Genomic DNA, 8,672 nt, shown 5'->3' on the forward strand with positions numbered 1-8,672 from the left:
CGGCGTTCTGGCGCGCACGGATTCGGATACCTAGGTTCGAGAGGCTTCGACGATTCCGCTCGTTTCCCCGATACCAAACGAAACGAGGTCATCCTTGCTAAAACTCGAGCTTCCGAGAATTAAATTCACTTGTCGCGCTGGTTTGCTCGATTCGTTTGAAATGCAACAAGATTCAAAGCGGAGACATTTCTTGCTTTAGAATTTTAATGTAGAAATTCCTTAATGGTTATTATATTAGGTTGGTAAGAAATTAATGTCGGTTTTCGAACTTTCAAACTTTGACGCTTGGTTTTGGAATAACAGTTCACTGTATTCTATTTATATTTCAATATCATCTTACAGTGCAGATGTCGCGCTGTATGCTGATAGGTATGCTTTTGTTTTTACTGCTAATTTGTGCTAACTTGGAGTTATTTACTTCGCAATGGATACTAAGCAAGTTCGTGTTAATATTCTTGTATGAATATAAACTGGGTCATAAAGCTGCAACTGCGACTCGTAATATCAACGATGCATTTGGAGAAGATACCGTAAATGAACGCACGGTGCACCGTTGGTTCAAAAAATTTCGATGTGGAGATGAGAGCCACGACGATGATGGTCGCGGACGCTCTTCTCTCGTCGACAACGACCAATTGAGGACACTGGTTGAAGCTGATCCACGAACAACGGTTCGACATCTTGCACAGTAGTTGGGTGTAAGCCGTCCAACAGTTATTGACCACCTAAGACAGCTAGGAAAGTTAAAAAAGCTCAATAAATGGATGTCCGAATTTATCTACTATTTATCTTTGGGTGTTTATTTATCTACCAACGTAATATTTTAGGAAGCGTTGGGATTTGATACGAACTATATTTTTTGTAAACAATTTGTTTATAAGTGAATATCCGAAATAGAAGCCTTCTTACTTTTCCTCGTATTCTCTATCATTCGGTTCCTCACTCACGTGGCACTTACCTAAAGCCACCCTGTAGTTATACCACCATACGCAACCGTCTTCGATGGAATAAGAAGCTCCACGTCAGAATTCCGCCTAGCGCGCAGCGATCGCTTGCCAAACGAGCGACCAACCAAAATGGAAATCACTGGAATCGCAGAAGATTCGAACTGCCAGGTTCCGTCCGTAAATAATACGTTCGTGAAACAAGCGGCCAAAAGCATCAATTTTCGATTCATCTCTAGATTCTAGGAGCATTCGAACCATATCTTGGATTTCCACTGAAACGTTCAATATAATCTGAATACGTAGAGCGAAATTACTTAACATGACCTCTGAGGAAATGGCATTTTTCATACTACAAGAAAAGGGGCGGGAACTACTTATGATAGAGTCTGACGAGATAAGAATCACGTGTCACAGATCCTCGACTCCTACTGTACTTGAAGTTTTCCAAGTGAAATTTCAACCAAAACTTTCCAGCCCTTTGTTTCTAACTCCCTCAGTTTCTCGAACTTGCTTGGGTAATTAGTCAATAGGTAGGAGAGTTTGCGATACCGTTCCAGGCTTCTTAACGAATGCTTCATAAACAGAAGTAAGTAAACAAAGCACACTTCAAGACATATTTTGACTGTCTCGTGGCAAGAACCCTCAACTATAAAAGCTTCGACGTTCTGCGCCTTTCGAACTAACAATTAAACTATAAAGTAACGTTCTGTTAAAAGAATGACAGTAAGTCCAAGAATGCAGTGCAAGTGCAAGAATTATTATTACCAACTAAATTCAAGCCACACCTTCTCTCCTCTCTATTTCACCCCATCACCTATCATGTAGCCTCTCCACAATCACAAACACGCAAAAACTCAAGCTCAAAAATATCGAAGGAATCACGCCCGCATCGTAACACTATTTGATTTACCAATCCTTACCAGATGGCGATCGGCCGTCGAGTTTGGTATTGCCCAGCGATGGCGTTTCCGCGAAAACGATCCCAGAGAGAGAGCGCAGATCGGATAGAGTGAAGAACGCGATTGGCATTCGCCCCAAAATTGTTTTTGCACGGTCGCCGATACGTTTTGCGGTAAGTGTCGACGGAACAAGAGACGGAACTCCTATTGGCCGCGAGCTCTGGGGAACGATTCGTTTTCCGTTTCTCTTGCTGGCTCCGTGATAAATCGCGATGTCGGCCAATAGGAGTTCCGTCTCTTGTTCCGTCGACACTTACCGCAAAACGTATCGGCGACCGTGCAAAAACAATTTTGGGGCGAATGCCAATCGCGTTCTTCACTCTATCCGATCTGCGCTCTCTCTCTGGGATCGTTTTCGCGGAAACGCCATCGCTGGGCAATACCAAACTCGACGGCCGATCGCCATCTGGTAAGGATTGGTAAATCAAATAGTGTTACGATGCGGGCGTGATTCCTTCGATATTTTTGAGCTTGAGTTTTTGCGTGTTTGTGATTGTGGAGAGGCTACATGATAGGTGATGGGGTGAAATAGAGAGGAGAGAAGGTGTGGCTTGAATTTAGTTGGTAATAATAATTCTTGCACTTGCACTGCATTCTTGGACTTACTGTCATTCTTTTAACAGAACGTTACTTTATAGTTTAATTGTTAGTTCGAAAGGCGCAGAACGTCGAAGCTTTTATAGTTGAGGGTTCTTGCCACGAGACAGTCAAAATATGTCTTGAAGTGTGCTTTGTTTACTTACTTCTGTTTATGAAGCATTCGTTAAGAAGCCTGGAACGGTATCGCAAACTCTCCTACCTATTGACTAATTACCCAAGCAAGTTCGAGAAACTGAGGGAGTTAGAAACAAAGGGCTGGAAAGTTTTGGTTGAAATTTCACTTGGAAAACTTCAAGTACAGTAGGAGTCGAGGATCTGTGACACGTGATTCTTATCTCGTCAGACTCTATCATAAGTAGTTCCCGCCCCTTTTCTTGTAGTATGAAAAATGCCATTTCCTCAGAGGTCATGTTAAGTAATTTCGCTCTACGTATTCAGATTATATTGAACGTTTCAGTGGAAATCCAAGATATGGTTCGAATGCTCCTAGAATCTAGAGATGAATCGAAAATTGATGCTTTTGGCCGCTTGTTTCACGAACGTATTATTTACGGACGGAACCTGGCAGTTCGAATCTTCTGCGATTCCAGTGATTTCCATTTTGGTTGGTCGCTCGTTTGGCAAGCGATCGCTGCGCGCTAGGCGGAATTCTGACGTGGAGCTTCTTATTCCATCGAAGACGGTTGCGTATGGTGGTATAACTACAGGGTGGCTTTAGGTAAGTGCCACGTGAGTGAGGAACCGAATGATAGAGAATACGAGGAAAAGTAAGAAGGCTTCTATTTCGGATATTCACTTATAAACAAATTGTTTACAAAAAATATAGTTCGTATCAAATCCCAACGCTTCCTAAAATATTACGTTGGTAGATAAATAAACACCCAAAGATAAATAGTAGATAAATTCGGACATCCATTTATTGAGCTTTTTTAACTTTCCTAGCTGTCTTAGGTGGTCAATAACTGTTGGACGGCTTACACCCAACTACTGTGCAAGATGTCGAACCGTTGTTCGTGGATCAGCTTCAACCAGTGTCCTCAATTGGTCGTTGTCGACGAGAGAAGAGCGTCCGCGACCATCATCGTCGTGGCTCTCATCTCCACATCGAAATTTTTTGAACCAACGGTGCACCGTGCGTTCATTTACGGTATCTTCTCCAAATGCATCGTTGATATTACGAGTCGCAGTTGCAGCTTTATGACCCAGTTTATATTCATACAAGAATATTAACACGAACTTGCTTAGTATCCATTGCGAAGTAAATAACTCCAAGTTAGCACAAATTAGCAGTAAAAACAAAAGCATACCTATCAGCATACAGCGCGACATCTGCACTGTAAGATGATATTGAAATATAAATAGAATACAGTGAACTGTTATTCCAAAACCAAGCGTCAAAGTTTGAAAGTTCGAAAACCGACATTAATTTCTTACCAACCTAATATAATAACCATTAAGGAATTTCTACATTAAAATTCTAAAGCAAGAAATGTCTCCGCTTTGAATCTTGTTGCATTTCAAACGAATCGAGCAAACCAGCGCGACAAGTGAATTTAATTCTCGGAAGCTCGAGTTTTAGCAAGGATGACCTCGTTTCGTTTGGTATCGGGGAAACGAGCGGAATCGTCGAAGCCTCTCGAACCTAGGTATCCGAATCCGTGCGCGCCAGAACGCCGATGATCTCTGACCAATGACCCGTAACGTCGACGGGGTTGAACAGAATCGAAAGAGAGTACCACCGCGGCCGCGTTTCCGGCAACGAGCGATATCGCGCTGGGGCTGCGGATCAGACAAGCATTAGCCAAGGATAGTAATCAGGACGAAACGATAAATCATGAGCATTGATTACATATTTCAAAACGCGATCGAAAACCGGTTGATCTACGACGCTCATAGCTCTGCGCTCCGCTTCGACGATGACCTGCAGGCTTATCCGAGAAATAATTAATATAATATCCATAATATGAGTCGTTCATTGCACAAATCGTATAACTCCATCAAACAAAAAATTGAGATATGCGATGAAATAATGTATATTGTTTTTTAAAATTCCCTTTAGAATATAAATTCAAATAAATATCGTAGAATACATAAATGTAGCTTTCATCTAACGTTATATAAATTTAATAAGAAAGATTAGCCAAAAAATAATTGTCAGTAATGTCACAGTTTTTATGTGACTGGTGGAGTTATACGATTTGTGCAGTGAACGGCTCATATGTTAATTTGAGACTTCCCTGTAACTCTTACTACTTTTTTTTAGATATCGTTGATGTTATTCAGGAGAGTATAGGAAGAGTATTGTTGCGATTTTGTGGTACACATTGAACAAGATGTTTTCTGCCAACATAAATCAATTTTGGAGATTTTATATTCGACCGTCGATGTCGACGTTAACCTATGCGCCTCGAATTCCGTGCTACGCGGGTCTGATTGGAACGTTAGAAACGGGAAGTTCGCCTGGCATCGATCGTATCGCCGGTTCAGGACCTTTGTATTCAAATTACGACCGGAGTTCGCGATCGATCTGGCCTGGAGAATATCGCTACGAAATTATTTTCGCCTGTCGTGTCTTGAATTGAAGTAGAATACCAGTTATGGGCAACTATTAATACCTGCTGCTTGGGGAATATTATTGGCATCTGGGAAGAATGCCTCACTCTGTTAAAGCAATTCCTTGCATACTATAATGTGTGCAGTAGCAGATGAACATTGCTTAAATTGTGCACAAGACTAGTAAACACCTAAATAAGATTGGGGATATATGAGCCGTTCATTGCACAAATCGATTAACTTCATCAAACAAAAAATTGAGAAATGCGATCAAAATGGACTTCGAAATAAATTATTTATTATTCAATGGCCAACAAAAATTTCGTCGATTAATGGCGTTAATCTTCATTACTCAAGAATGTTATTATAAATATAATATGTTATGACTACACCACGTGTTTTGACACCTAAATTTAACATTTTTCAAAAACTAGAGTTAATCGATTTGTGCAGTGAATGGCTCATATATCCCCAATCTTATTTAGGTGTTTACTAGTCTTGTGCACAATTTAAGCAATGTTCATCTGCTACTGCACACATTATAGTATGCAAGGAATTGCTTTAACAGAGTGAGGCATTCTTCCCAGATGCCAATAATATTCCCCAAGCAGCAGGTATTAATAGTTGCCCATAACTGGTATTCTACTTCAATTCAAGACACGACAGGCGAAAATAATTTCGTAGCGATATTCTCCAGGCCAGATCGATCGCGAACTCCGGTCGTAATTTGAATACAAAGGTCCTGAACCGGCGATACGATCGATGCCAGGCGAACTTCCCGTTTCTAACGTTCCAATCAGACCCGCGTAGCACGGAATTCGAGGCGCATAGGTTAACGTCGACATCGACGGTCGAATATAAAATCTCCAAAATTGATTTATGTTGGCAGAAAACATCTTGTTCAATGTGTACCACAAAATCGCAACAATACTCTTCCTATACTCTCCTGAATAACATCAACGATATCTAAAAAAAAGTAGTAAGAGTTACAGGGAAGTCTCAAATTAACATATGAGCCGTTCACTGCACAAATCGTATAACTCCACCAGTCACATAAAAACTGTGACATTACTGACAATTATTTTTTGGCTAATCTTTCTTATTAAATTTATATAACGTTAGATGAAAGCTACATTTATGTATTCTACGATATTTATTTGAATTTATATTCTAAAGGGAATTTTAAAAAACAATATACATTATTTCATCGCATATCTCAATTTTTTGTTTGATGGAGTTATACGATTTGTGCAATGAACGACTCATATTATGGATATTATATTAATTATTTCTCGGATAAGCCTGCAGGTCATCGTCGAAGCGGAGCGCAGAGCTATGAGCGTCGTAGATCAACCGGTTTTCGATCGCGTTTTGAAATATGTAATCAATGCTCATGATTTATCGTTTCGTCCTGATTACTATCCTTGGCTAATGCTTGTCTGATCCGCAGCCCCAGCGCGATATCGCTCGTTGCCGGAAACGCGGCCGCGGTGGTACTCTCTTTCGATTCTGTTCAACCCCGTCGACGTTACGGGTCATTGGTCAGAGATCATCGGCGTTCTGGCGCGCACGGATTCGGATACCTAGGTTCGAGAGGCTTCGACGATTCCGCTCGTTTCCCCGATACCAAACGAAACGAGGTCATCCTTGCTAAAACTCGAGCTTCCGAGAATTAAATTCACTTGTCGCGCTGGTTTGCTCGATTCGTTTGAAATGCAACAAGATTCAAAGCGGAGACATTTCTTGCTTTAGAATTTTAATGTAGAAATTCCTTAATGGTTATTATATTAGGTTGGTAAGAAATTAATGTCGGTTTTCGAACTTTCAAACTTTGACGCTTGGTTTTGGAATAACAGTTCACTGTATTCTATTTATATTTCAATATCATCTTACAGTGCAGATGTCGCGCTGTATGCTGATAGGTATGCTTTTGTTTTTACTGCTAATTTGTGCTAACTTGGAGTTATTTACTTCGCAATGGATACTAAGCAAGTTCGTGTTAATATTCTTGTATGAATATAAACTGGGTCATAAAGCTGCAACTGCGACTCGTAATATCAACGATGCATTTGGAGAAGATACCGTAAATGAACGCACGGTGCACCGTTGGTTCAAAAAATTTCGATGTGGAGATGAGAGCCACGACGATGATGGTCGCGGACGCTCTTCTCTCGTCGACAACGACCAATTGAGGACACTGGTTGAAGCTGATCCACGAACAACGGTTCGACATCTTGCACAGTAGTTGGGTGTAAGCCGTCCAACAGTTATTGACCACCTAAGACAGCTAGGAAAGTTAAAAAAGCTCAATAAATGGATGTCCGAATTTATCTACTATTTATCTTTGGGTGTTTATTTATCTACCAACGTAATATTTTAGGAAGCGTTGGGATTTGATACGAACTATATTTTTTGTAAACAATTTGTTTATAAGTGAATATCCGAAATAGAAGCCTTCTTACTTTTCCTCGTATTCTCTATCATTCGGTTCCTCACTCACGTGGCACTTACCTAAAGCCACCCTGTAGTTATACCACCATACGCAACCGTCTTCGATGGAATAAGAAGCTCCACGTCAGAATTCCGCCTAGCGCGCAGCGATCGCTTGCCAAACGAGCGACCAACCAAAATGGAAATCACTGGAATCGCAGAAGATTCGAACTGCCAGGTTCCGTCCGTAAATAATACGTTCGTGAAACAAGCGGCCAAAAGCATCAATTTTCGATTCATCTCTAGATTCTAGGAGCATTCGAACCATATCTTGGATTTCCACTGAAACGTTCAATATAATCTGAATACGTAGAGCGAAATTACTTAACATGACCTCTGAGGAAATGGCATTTTTCATACTACAAGAAAAGGGGCGGGAACTACTTATGATAGAGTCTGACGAGATAAGAATCACGTGTCACAGATCCTCGACTCCTACTGTACTTGAAGTTTTCCAAGTGAAATTTCAACCAAAACTTTCCAGCCCTTTGTTTCTAACTCCCTCAGTTTCTCGAACTTGCTTGGGTAATTAGTCAATAGGTAGGAGAGTTTGCGATACCGTTCCAGGCTTCTTAACGAATGCTTCATAAACAGAAGTAAGTAAACAAAGCACACTTCAAGACATATTTTGACTGTCTCGTGGCAAGAACCCTCAACTATAAAAGCTTCGACGTTCTGCGCCTTTCGAACTAACAATTAAACTATAAAGTAACGTTCTGTTAAAAGAATGACAGTAAGTCCAAGAATGCAGTGCAAGTGCAAGAATTATTATTACCAACTAAATTCAAGCCACACCTTCTCTCCTCTCTATTTCACCCCATCACCTATCATGTAGCCTCTCCACAATCACAAACACGCAAAAACTCAAGCTCAAAAATATCGAAGGAATCACGCCCGCATCGTAACACTATTTGATTTACCAATCCTTACCAGATGGCGATCGGCCGTCGAGTTTGGTATTGCCCAGCGATGGCGTTTCCGCGAAAACGATCCCAGAGAGAGAGCGCAGATCGGATAGAGTGAAGAACGCGATTGGCATTCGCCCCAAAATTGTTTTTGCACGGTCGCCGATACGTTTTGCGGTAAGTGTCGACGGAACAAGAGACGGAACTCCTATTGGCCG

The 8,672-nt window shown here is 41.1% G+C and overlaps 3 long non-coding RNA genes across 3 annotated transcripts; 1 reads left to right on the plus strand and 2 right to left on the minus strand.

Moving 5' to 3' along the window:
• Positions 1-347: 347 nt before the first annotated feature.
• On the minus strand, positions 348-1,963 carry LOC128882124 (uncharacterized). The gene is made up of 3 exons (XR_008458300.1): positions 1,868-1,963; positions 959-1,219; positions 348-734 (listed from the first exon to the last, which is right to left on the minus strand). It is a non-coding gene; the product is annotated as an uncharacterized LOC128882124 (long non-coding RNA).
• Positions 1,964-2,219: 256 nt separating this feature from the next.
• LOC128882125 (uncharacterized) lies at positions 2,220-3,835 on the plus strand. Its single transcript, XR_008458301.1, has 3 exons — positions 2,220-2,315; positions 2,964-3,224; positions 3,449-3,835. It is a non-coding gene; the product is annotated as an uncharacterized LOC128882125 (long non-coding RNA).
• A 3,124-nt stretch (positions 3,836-6,959) lies between these two features.
• On the minus strand, positions 6,960-8,575 carry LOC128882123 (uncharacterized). Its single transcript, XR_008458299.1, has 3 exons — positions 8,480-8,575; positions 7,571-7,831; positions 6,960-7,346 (listed from the first exon to the last, which is right to left on the minus strand). It is a non-coding gene; the product is annotated as an uncharacterized LOC128882123 (long non-coding RNA).
• Positions 8,576-8,672: the final 97 nt, after the last annotated feature.

The sequence above is a fragment of the Hylaeus volcanicus genome, unplaced genomic scaffold (genome assembly GCF_026283585.1).
Source record: "Hylaeus volcanicus isolate JK05 unplaced genomic scaffold, UHH_iyHylVolc1.0_haploid 15629, whole genome shotgun sequence".
Classification (NCBI taxonomy): Eukaryota; Metazoa; Arthropoda; class Insecta; order Hymenoptera; family Colletidae; genus Hylaeus; species Hylaeus volcanicus.